This window comes from Balearica regulorum, chromosome 2 (assembly GCF_011004875.1).
Source record: "Balearica regulorum gibbericeps isolate bBalReg1 chromosome 2, bBalReg1.pri, whole genome shotgun sequence".
Lineage (NCBI taxonomy): Eukaryota > Metazoa > Chordata > Aves > Gruiformes > Gruidae > Balearica > Balearica regulorum.
Genome location: NC_046185.1, coordinates 109,825,757 through 109,838,484, shown reverse-complemented (window position 1 = coordinate 109,838,484; position 12,728 = coordinate 109,825,757). Strand labels below are relative to the sequence as shown.

Sequence of the window (12,728 nt, the reverse complement as noted above, 5' to 3'; positions counted from 1 at the left end):
AGCTTAATTTCAAAAGAAAGAAGAAATTTATTCCAGCTGGAGTTTCTTAACAACCAGGGAAAGCCAGGCAGCTTGAGAGTCAAGCAGGTTGTGTAGGTGGGATATCCCTCAAGAGTTACTAGTCCAAGAAGCATTTATTTCTATAGGATGAGTTTCACTCCTGGTGTTACCACTTCCAAAGATTATTCTAAATATTTTGATCACTGTGTGGGCACCACAAAGTAGTTCCAAATACAATAAGCAGTTAACAATTTGCAACTATTGCCAATGCTGGCTTCAAATGCAAAATCAGAGGAATAGCTGTGTAAATAGTGTTTGAGCATCTAAAAGTTGTTTGGGTTTGGGGTTTTTTTAAAGCACAAAGGATAAAAATGGATTATGTCCCTGTCTCTGGAGGATCTGGTTACTGGCAAAGGAGCAGCAAGAATCTCACACTTGCTCCATCCATTTCACAGGCTGTTGGAACAGTCAGTACTGGGTTGCTGAAAACATTAGATCCAGCTGTGGCAGTTTCCCTGCTTGCAGTCACCATGGAGAAGTGATGCATCATGTAAAGCCTTAATTACATTGCAAGAATTCAGGGCAATGTATGGATAGGGTGTAACTGCTTAGACATTTAGAGCTTAATCCCATCTCCATTAAATCAATAGAAGATCCCGAATCTGCACAAAAGGTGATCTGGGTCCGTATTTGGCAAGCACAGGCCTTGTCTGTTCCTGTGTTGTGACATTAAGGAAGAAAAAATAAGTAACAGTAAAAAAAAAAACCAAACAAAAACAAAAAAAACAAACCCAAACCTGTGTTAAAAGCTCTGCCGAAGATGCACGGAATCTTAGTTTCCCCTCATTCACCGAGTGCATTTCAAAACCCCAAACAAAACCAAAACACAATTTCTAGCAGAACCTGAACATAGCGTGCCCACAGAGATAGTTGCCAGTCAATTTGGTTTGTTTTTTCTTTCTCTCAAATAAAACAAATTTCAGCCATCGTGAGCTGTATTCATTCTCAAGTATTATTTGTTTGACTCCTTTTTATTTTGCAGTCAATTTAGTTCAATATTCATTGCTACTCGGAGGAATAAGCCAGGACATGAGTCCAAGCCCAATAAAAGATCTGAGCTTTTTACTTGAATGCATCTCTTCCTTAGTCCATTTCAGTATTTTCTTTATACAGTACACGCATGTGAGCTAAAAGAATTACCGAAGGACAGGTGTATGTTTATTCTGAACGTGCTTATGATCAGACTGTCTCACACCAGACAGGTATTTTGGTGGTATTCTGAAACTGTCATCTAGCTCTTCATCTACTGCTCTCTTCTCTCATCTCCCCAAAGTTCACTTTTCTAGGTGTATCTTTGCGGTGCTAATCTGTTCTTGACGGGCTTATCTGTGCACAAGTGCTTACAAAAATATAAGCGAGATGTAAAAAATATTTCGGCCCAAACACTCTCAGTTTCTCAGTTGGGCTAACGAGCCAAAGCTGAATGATGTGCTGATACTGGTCCAGAGTTCTGCAGAGACACCAAAACCAGTTTGCAGGTAAGGCTCTAGACATGCTCAAATGGAACATCCCACACGAGTAGAGAAGTATCATGAGACAACCCCAGCGGGCCTTCACGCATCTCCATTTATTTTAAGACACTCTGTAACCTTGGATCCAATCTACCTTACCAGTGACACATTCTGCCACACGATCAGACATCGCTCTGCTCAATTATTTGGGATTGGTAGGCAAGGTACTTCTGTACAACTTATGCCATTTCCAACCACCTTTTGACTATCTTTTAACATCACTGCCCCCTGTATTTTGTTATCCCAGAAGTTCTTTCTTCCCTTACTCAAAACTCAGAATTCTTTACATTTCTCTATAACTGACATTCACTATGGTTTTCAGGTACCTTGCCTAAACCTTTTTTAAAATAACATCTGTATGTAAGATAGAGACAGCAAATTATCTCTTTATAAAAATACAACTAAATCAAGGCATTAGAAGACTTCTTCTCTCCCATTTTACAAAAATAAAGCCCAGACTGGTACCTAAATAAGGTAGGTGGTATGTTGTTTACAGAGAAGCATGCTTTTTATATGAACTATGAGTTGAAGGAGAAGATTTGAGTTTCTCTAAATATAAGCGTATCCACGAGCAGCTTTGGAGGTACCACTGTACACATTATCCACAAGCCTAAGCAAATTATTTCCGGTAGCAGAACAAAACTGGCTCTATGATGTCTCAGGGCTCTCACTTTTTACTGAGGATTAATCTTCATGTCTTCAATTTGTAGAGCTGCCTGGCAACCTTACCTAGTCCAACTGATTAATCGATGCCCAGCTCTTCATGTAGGTGGCTTTGCAACTGGTTGTGCAGTTTTTGCTCCATGGCTTGTCCTTTTCAGAAGAGGCACAGAGTACTCATCTCTTGACCCTAAATAGTTAATTTATTAACTATTCTCATTTATCAACTGTACTAAGTAGCTTTGATCATAGTTTGAGAACATAGTTCCTGGTTCTTGATAGTATTTTCTGTGAAAACAACCAGGGCACAAAACATTTTAAAATGAAAAGCTGAAAGAGTCCATTTGTAAAACAGAAACACTCTTGGAATACAATTAGATTTTAAAACAAATCTTAGTAGAAGAACTAGGAAAAATAGTTTAAATATAAATCCATTTATCTTTAAGTTTTACTTCTCATTATATTTCATAATGCATAAAGGCCCCCTATTTGCAAGCTACTGGCTTCACTAATGCTAAATTTAACAGATCTGAAGTATACAATCATCTGTTCTCAAAATAAAGGTGCCCATTTGAATGCAAATTGTTAAAAGTCAGAACTTCTGGCTTTCACATATTTATAAAAAAAAACCAGAGCAGAGTCTACTGAAGAAAGAGAATAGGAAAGAAAACCAAGAAATAAACATCCAGAATATGTTTACGCTCCAACAATCACTAATAAGTTTACTGAAAGAGCATTTTAGAGACAGCAAAAACTAATCTGAATAATTTATCTATGGGTGTTATTTGTGTTCAGTCCCATTATGTAATACTCTGTAATTTGAAGTCACCTGGAAGGGACTATAACCACTCTCTCCAGCAGTTTTCTAGACTATGAAAACACATAGCCAAAAAAGCGAACAGGTATTATAGCACCAGCAATCCTTCCCTTAGTCTCTGAAGGGCAGCAGTGCAGATCAGTCAACTTCAACATCATTTATTAACATAAATTCATTTTCAGGCACTGATAGCACATGTATTTCTGTGCTCCCACACTGAACGTTGATCTTGGCATTCTTCTTAGTCCTAACAGAGCTTCTTTCAAATCTATGATCGCTCTTGCCATGTTCAATATAGAGTTCATAATTTAAACTTTAAGTGACAAGTACTGTTGCAGCAAAGACCCAGCTTAGTTTGAGGCTTGTAAGAACATCCTAGTTTTGCTTTGCTTCAAGCACAGGAAAACTCCTGCCCCCCCAGCCCGCCCCAAACACTTGTAAAAAGTATTGCTCCATAAAAGCAAGCATTGCTTGCCTAATCCTTCATTTCTATTGATATTCAGAGATCCAAAAGAAACACAGGCATACATTTCACCCCAACGCTATGCGCGGAGCCAGCTTTCCCCAGAACCTGAGAATTACTCCTTAGGCACAACGAACCGAAACACTATAAAGTGCAGAGTGCTCTTAGGCCAGCTCAGGACTCTTTTCCAAGCTGCTTTTTCCAGCAGTGACTCAATGAACAGATATTTTATCGCTACAAATTCCTAACTTCTAGCATCGGGGTGGCCATAAATGATTTTTACCATGTCATAAAGCCAGAAATCACCCAGATGGCGATGACATTCCTCTACTTACAGTACACTAGGGGCACAGATACAGCTATTTGAAGAAGAAGCTGAAGCAATACAAACCCTCTGATTGAGAGACCTGGGATTAACTGAAGGTGTCCCTATATTCTCCTTTCCTCAGCCACTTTTTTTTTTTCTTTTTGCTTTTTTCCAGAATTACTGTTCTGGACAAATCATGACCCTTTCTTTTCCTGGTTAGCAATTATAACTTGACTTATGGAGCTCTTACTGGGACAGCAGAGTTTTATGGGGCAGATCACCTCACAGCCAGAAGACCTGGTTTCTAAGTCGAACTGTCCATCTGTTTTATATCACTCCATGTTCCCAGACTTTTGTCCTGGTACTTCCCATCTACTCCTTAACAAGATAAGGATCATTCCAGAAAAGCAGAGTCTCACACTTGTCTGTTGATCTGGCTAAAACAAGGGGGTCCTAATGCTGTCTTTCTTTGAATGTCTTGAGGAGGAATGTCTTATCTCCTTGTCGAAAGGAGGGAAAAAAAAATATATATATGTGGATTTATGCCAAAATGTACAGGTGCCTGGAGCACTAATGGAGATCAAGTCTGCCTCCACCTAGGACCTACTATTCCTTATGAAATACTGATTTCAGGAGGAATGATACATGGCCCCTTTTATAGGCTCAGCTTTTAACAAGGAAATATCAGAAACTCTGATGAGACCATGTGAGCAAGGACAACATTTTAGCCCTTCTTAAGGGCTACTTGCCCCCATTTTAAAGATGACTGACTGAAAATTTGAGATGCTTTGGTAACTCACTGCTTGACTTTCAGCAAACTGGGAACAAAACCAAGGTCTTGATTCCCAGTTCTCCAGTTTAACCAGTAGATACTACTCTCACTCTAAATGAAATGTACATGTGCCTCTGCCACTTGTCAATCATATCCAGAAGTTCTACCTAAGAATGCTTTTCTTTTTTACTCTTCTGTAAAGAAAGCAAGGTCCTGTACTAAGGCACTACACTAACTTACTTTCAGCATCTCCTGAAATAAAAGAAACAAGGTACGCATGCATCTGTCTACACACATGTAGGGATGAAAAGCTAGCCATTTCATAAAGAGTATGATGAGACTAAGCCTTCTTTCTAATAGAGGTCTAACTTTCAGGAGTCACAACAACAGGCAACACTGTCACCTCCCTCATTATTAGTTATAAATATTACTATTATTCTACAATTTCCTTCTTGACTAGCAAAAGCAACGGAAATTCAACATAAAGAGTAAAAACAATCTCAACCAAATTATGCTAATAGTTATAAGCCCCTGTGCACTTTTTTTTTTAAAATCAGGTGATAATCTGCTGTTTGATTTTCAGACTGAGGGGACAGTGGAAAAGCCCTTGTCCATTTTCTGTTATGGAGTATGAAACATAGTAGTAACTACAATTAGAAGCATCTCCAAGCAAATCTAGCTGTAAAACAGCTTTTACAGCAGGCTGCTGGTGTCTCCTTCATAATACACCTCCACTTTGTGTGATCTGCAAAACACAGTACTTCTGCCCCTCCTAAAATTTTTGGGTGAATCTGAACTATGGCTATGTAACTCACAGATTTTTCCTTTATAGCATCTGATGACTAACTGAATAGAAACAAAGCACTATAGTGACTTAGTCAATAGCTTCAGAACAATAATATGCTCCTGGTCTGGCTTTATACTGGTGTTTAATATTGAGAGGAACCCAGCAGTATAAAAAGCACCAATGATTTTCACCCCTCATCATTTCTGTGAGCATTTGACTCAGAGATCTGATAAGCCTAGTGATGTTATTGCCCTAGTACTTTCAGGAAACACCTCCCAATACGGGAAGATAATCTTGGTTTAAATTGAGGACTGAATCTATGAGCATCTCAGCTCTTCATTGTTTCTGAAAAAAACTTTGAATTATATTTACAGTGTACAGCTACTGGAATAAAGATGTATTTGAAAATGTAATTGAGTGAAAGTAATTAAATTGAAGACAAATGAAAAAAGACAAAACTTAGATGATGTTCATGTATCTTGAGAATTTCTCATCTGTACTACCTGAAACAAACACATAATGTAACTCCAAATGGATTCATCTTTCCAAACACTGAGAGATAAGTTGCTTTGGTTTTTTTGAAGTTTGTTGGTGCCTGGCTGTTTTCTAAAGTAAGCTAGGATTTAAAAATGTATCCCAAGTCAGGTATTTCCTGAAGGAGCAGACTGTGGATAGGGACAGGTTTTCTGAGCACTCCTGCAGAATTTATTAGGATAAACTCAAGATCCTGATTTTGATCTTTAAACACTGCTACAGTTTTCAGGTCAGGCAAAAATGTCTGATGTAGAAGATTTCCTTAAGCCATTTGACAAATAAAGCACTGCCTCAGCTTTCAACTTTCTTGGCTTTCAGACTATAATCCCTCAATTCAAAGAGCTCTTCACCACCAGCAGCAACAGGAAAGCCATTTCAGATAGCTTTGACCTCATCGTTTCAGAGGCCAGTTTTTTTAAACATTACTGAAACATATCCTTATATCAACATTAATAAAGCAAAAGCTTTGCATGTCTAACTATCTCACATCCTCCCCAAAACATACAGTGAATACATTTTAAAGACAAGAAAAGACCATTGTACTCTTCTGGTATAAGTCTATACTCAGAAAATCTCATTCAATGTTTTCTGCATCAGTGCTCTAAATTTTGCCTGAATATAAGTTAGCTTAAAAATAATATTCAGTTTAATCTGAAGAGTTCAAGCAAAGAATTCATCTCAACCCTACATTAAGCTACATCAATGGCTAATTACCTTCATAAATACCCTATTTCTAATCCAATATGGAACACAGTGAACTATATATGAATTTGTCACTCTATAATCCTATTAGGGCCCCACTTTTCCATGAGTAGAAGGTTATTCAGGAAACAAGACAAAAGATCGTATTTTACAGATGCGTATTGCTAGCTGTTGCCCTACTGTTTCTTTTTTGATGATTTTGACAATGGAGACAGTGGTTTCTAAGATTAGGTAAATTCAGTGTAAGTTATAGCCAATGAAAGGAGGACAAACTGGCAATACTAATCCTCACTAACTGCCAAAATGCACACGTGAAGTCATCAAAATATACAGTCAATTCCACTATGAGTTACCTTTCCACCTTTCATGCAAGAAAACATACAAGTACTTTTCCTCATGGAAGTTACACTAGCTTAGTCTTCGTATTCAAAGGTTAAGCCTATTACTTCTTTTTCAAACTTCTGACACAAAATAAAGCCCTGGAGAATACGTGCAGGAAAAACACGATGAGTTACAGATCTGTGTGCAGTTGCAGAGCTACAATCTTGTTGGGATCACGGAAACATGGATGGAGGGATGAGTCTCTTTAGGAAGGGCAGGATGGGAAGATGAAGAGGAGGAGTAGGAGTTGCCCTTTATGTGAGAGAGAGCCGCTGGAGTGCATGGAGCTCTGCCTGGGGATGAAGTTAAGCAAGCTAAAGCCCAAATGGAATTGAATCTGGCCAGGGATGTCAAAGACAATGTGAAGGGCTTCTACAAGTACACAGGCAACAAAAGGAAGACTAGAAAAAAATGTAGGCCCATTGCTTAATGAGACAGGGGATCTAGTCACACAGAACATGATAAAAGGCTAAGGTACTGAATGCCATCTTTGCCTCAGTCTTTACTGGCAAGACCGGCCTTCAAGAATCCCAGTCACCAGAGACCAGGGGGAAAGACAGAAGCAAGGAAGATGTACTGTTGGTGGAAGAGGATCAGGTCAGGGAATACTTAAGCAAAATGGACATCTATAAGTCCATGTGCCCATATGGGATGTAGACATGAGTGCTGAAGGCGCTGGTTGATGTCATTGCAAGGTCACCCTTGATAATCTTTGATGAACCATGGCAACTGGCAGAAGAGCTGGAAGACTAGAGAAAAGCAAATGTCATTCCTGTCTTCAAGAATGGGCTAGAAGGAGGACTCTGAGAACTACAGGCTGCTCAGCCTCATCTCAATCCCTGGCAAGGTGATGGAGCAGCTCATCCTGGAAACTATTTCCAGGCATGCGAAGGACAAGAAATTCCTCAGGAGTAGTCAGCACTGAAAAGTTTGCAATGTGTCTAAATTTATTCATTGATACTTACAAGTACAAAACTCAGGAACTGTAAGCTGTAAAAGCTGTACAATTAAGACTTCTATTTTCCACGTTAGCTTCTCAACACAAAGCCCAGGACATAGAAGAGTTTGTTAAATCCAAGTTAAAGTAGTAACACTACCTTCTACAACCAACGTCCTTGATTCATTCTGACTAAATGGCTCATTTAAATCCAGGAGGTGGGGGGTAACCAAAAGACAAACTTTATATTCAGGAATACACATTGCTGCATAAGTTGCTTCTAAAAAGATTTTTTGAGGTCCATGCTTGAAATTTAGCAGCTACATCAACCACAAATGTTTACAAATTTCGTTCCTAATGTTCAAACATACATGTAGAGCTTCTTGGAGCTGCCTCCCTGCAAGCCCAGTTCAGAGAAGAATTACATAGCATCTGCATTTTCATGCATTACTTAAGTTCATCTCATGTATGTTTTATATGTAGAAAATGCTACATCAAAATACACAACCATTTTCCAGTTTCACTGCTACTCCCATACTTTATGCAGTTCACAGAAAGTAACAAATACACAGTACAAATACAAAAAACCAAAACCAAAGCACAGCTACAGGCTAGGTGGAGAATGGGTTGAGAGCATCCCTGAGGAGAAGGACTTGGGGGTGTTGGTAGATGAGAACATGACCCGACAGTGTGCGCTTGCAGCCTAGAAAGCCAACCATGTCCTGGGCTGCATCAAAAGAGGTGTGACCAGCAGGTCAAGGGAGGTGATCCTGCCCCTCTACTCCGCTCTCGTGAGACCCCCCCTGGAGTACTGCATCCAGCTCTGGGGTCCCCAGCATAAGAAGGACATGGAGCTGTTGGAGCAAGTCCAGAGGAGGGCCACCAAGATGATCAGAGGGATGGAGCACCTCTCCCACAAAGCCAGGCTGAGAGAGTTGGGGTTGTTCAGCCTGGAGAAGAGAAGGCTCTGGGGAGATCTAATTGCAGTCCTCCATTACCTGAAGGGGGCCTACAGGAGAGATGGAGAGGGGCTGTTTACAAGGGCATGTAGTGATAGGACAAGGGGTAATGGGTTTAAGCTGAAGGAGGGTAGATTTAGATTAGATGTTGGGAAGAAATTCTTTACTGTGAGGGTGGTGAGGCCCTGGAACAGGTTGCCCAGAGAAGCTGAGGATACCCCCTCCTTGGAAGTGTTCCAGGCCAGGTTGGATGGGGCTTTGGGCAACGTGGTCTAGTGGAGGGTGCCCTGCCCACAGCAGGGGGGTTGGAACTAGATGGTCTTTAAGGTCCCTTCCAACCCAAACCATTCTATGATTCTATGAAACTGGAAGGGTAACGAAAGTGTTCTTCTCAGAGATCGTAGGCAACCCACCTCATGTCATACAGTAAGTCTGATATACTGAAATACTAAACAGAAACCCAGAAAGCCAGTATTTTTTATGATAGGATTATCCTTCCTCTCATAAAGCCCACTGCTCCCCTCTAACCTGAAGCACTTAATGTTGTAAAAATTGTGTACACGATGGCTTTGACATCTCTCCGGAAAATAGCATCTGAGACACAAGTACTAATGATTGTTTTTACAAGTGCCAATACGATGATAGTTTTCGATGCATCTTCACCTTCATATACCCCAAAGCCAGTGACACACAGGTTAATCGATGTCTTCAGATTTAATCAGAAAGTGTTGAGAAAGAAGTTGCTGTAGTGTGATACAGATACGCAACAACAAGTGGATAACAGTGCTTCATAGTGATTCAAAGAAATACACAACACGATAGGCAAGGCAGACAGAATAAGGCAGAGCAAAAACCCTATAAAGATCAGTAACTCTGATTAGCTGCAAATGTTTAGCAATCAAGAACGGTTTAGCAGTAATCCTTATTTCTAAGTGGGAATTGATGTTAACAAAGAAAAAACATAGTCTAAGGAAAATAACCTCTCTGGGCTGTGAAACCAGAGAGGAAAAAGCAACAGAGCACAGGAGTCTGTCCCTCCTTCCCCCTGTTCCCAACAATGACAGCTCCCAAGGACAGGGGTCTCTAGGGAAAAGTTATCCTGCCCCTTTTGGTTATTCTTCCTACCCCTCCTGCTCTAGAAGGTGATTCGTTTTAACACATTGTTGAAAAAACCAGCATGATTTCTCCTCATTAGAGTTACAAAAATGAAGGTTGTCTTGGTTTTGGGTTGTTTTTTTTTTTTTTAAAAGAATAATTGCAATTCAGATTTGTTGAGCTAGTTTTTACAGAAACTTATGGGAAATCCAAACACATCATAAAAATGTCATCACAAACACAGATGAAGACATACATTTTCCATCTCTTGACCTAAACTCACATTTCTAAGCCAGCCTGTGCAGTGCTATAGGGAGGAAAGTGAGAGCTTCCTTTGCTTGATGGGAATAGTTGAGCCACTCAAGCACAGAAACAAGCCAAGACACAGATGGAGAAAGCAGGGAACCAATGGAGGCAGGAAATGGGGGGCCCTTGAATCTGCTCTTGCTGCTTTCATTTAACAGCATAGGCTGACTTAACATGAGAAGCAAGTTAAAGAACTGTTCAGCACTGCTTAAGCCTCCTGTAGAGCATCTTGCCTAGCTTCAGCCACAGCATTTTAAGATAGTTATGAACTAACTGAAGAGCAGCCAATAAGAGCAATAAGAAAAGATGACCAATAAAGAAAGACCGAGCGACCTGGGCATATTTTAGCCTAAAGCAGAGGAAGCTGGATTGCAGAGGGGCGCTCCCACGTCATGATTTTTTAAAAAACAGCTAACTGGGTATGCACTAGGAATGGAACAGACAGGTTTTCTTCTGCTTTAAGGTGAAGACAAAGAAGGATGGATCTCCTGAGGTCATTTTTAGCCCTGTATTCTTCTAGGATTTGGAAATGGACCCTTCAAAATAGCAACAAGCACTTCACTTCTCTCCAAAGGAAGACACTCCTGTAACAGTCCCATATTGCAAGCTGTCCTTTCCTAGAATGTTACCATTTATTCCCACCCTAAAAGATTCTTTGCACGCTTTGGTGTCACTGAGAATCAAGACCAAAATATCAACCAAGTTCTTTATTTATATCTCTTGGATATAGTAATCTTTCTAGAATTAAAGGACTATAGATTTAGGTTTTGATACAACACAAATAGATATCAGGGCTTTGAATAAAATAGAGTTTTAAACAGAAGGTTAAGACAGTGTTAAAAAAATGATTTAGCATGTCAGTAGAGTCTGAGCAGACAGCTCTTTAATAACACTGGACAGAGAATTTAAGGGAAGATACTTCAGAGAAGTAAATGAATATTCTTTTCAGCAGAATGATTTTTTTAAAGACAAAAATCAAAATTATGCAGGTCTTTTTTGTTTCAAAAGAATCACTTTGAAGGTAAAATATAGCTACCCAAAGCAATTAAGATGAGAAGAAGAAAGATAGAGAAAAAGAATACTCCAAGGGCCAAGTATGTAAGACTGAAAGAACTATTCAGTCAAGGTATAATCATCCATTTTCCCCTGAATTATATTTATTTCATATGAGCATAAAGGTGTGCAGAAGAGATGAATGGGTTACAGAAGAAGGTAAAATGAAAGCTCTAAAATGTTGTTCTTTGGAAAGCATCACCATTATCAGAGATAACTGCTTGCTGCAAGTCAAACAATCTTTGATTCAGACAGAATTTAAGGTGTACATAGCTCTGTGAGCAACTAGTAGGAGAAGAAAAATAGAAGATTACAGAAGGAATACCCCTACAAGTTAGTAATGCCTGACAGACTCCAGTATCTGTTTTAGCAGTTGTAGATCTCAGCCATCAAACTTCTCACAGGTGACAAAGGAAGAAATTTACAGTTAATGTCTACTTTAAGACTACAGTCTGGTCTTTACTCTGAAGGACAGGAAGAAATCGAGCTTGCCTTGTCCTCTGTCATACACTTGCCATGAGAAGAGACAAAATACGTGTCAGATCGTGCTGTATGAACAAAACTGTTCATAAGTTTGTAAGTTCTACCAAATACCTGTCTCATTCCTTTGCCCCAAGAGTCAGCTATACTCATTGATTTGCTTTTATTAAACTATTTATGAATTCTTGCTCAAAACAACTGAAAATCCTGAAGACAAGCAAAAAGGATATCCTTAGTAACCTCAGATTACACAGCATTCCATGGTTCCACTACAAAAAACGAGAAAGCACTTGAATGTAGTATTTTGCATCAGAACCCCAGCTCCACACTTCTAGGGCAGAAACCTGAGATATTTTACAATTATAAATGCCATTACAGAAAACAAGAACATATTCTCCTTTCAGTTATATTTCCTCACCTAGCACACACATTTATAGATAACCCCTGTACTTGTCTTTGGTCTCATGTATGATGCCCTGACACTAATTTAGAAATAATTCAAAAAGAAAAGTAGACTTCCTATTTTATTACTCATCTCACTTCACAAAGCAAACAGATTTCCTCTAAGGCCTCACAAGAAGAGCGAAGAGGACATACTTTGTTTCAGCTCCTGGTGAGAGGCATCAGATGTTCCTTTAGTCAACCCTTGCTAGGGGCACAGCAAGTTTTTTCAAAGACTGCATCAAAGGCCTAGCTCTGACAGATACATAAAATAAGACAGACTGAGAACAGAGCTTTCAGGAGGAAAAAAAAAAGACCAGTGGGGTTAAGGAAAAAAGGTATTTCAGGCTACCTGTGTATTTTTAAAAACTGTAGCTGAGAATAAAAATTAAAGATGATGTGGAGAAAATATTACACTACCTGGCACAGTTCGTTAAAGTACCATGCACAGAGCAGGCAGCTA

The 12,728-nt window shown here is 39.5% G+C and overlaps 1 protein-coding gene across 7 annotated transcripts in view; it reads right to left on the bottom strand.

Moving 5' to 3' along the window:
* Window positions 1–12,728, bottom strand: part of TPK1 (thiamin pyrophosphokinase 1) — a 314,203-nt gene that overhangs the window by 186,938 nt on the left and 114,537 nt on the right. The window lies entirely within an intron of this gene.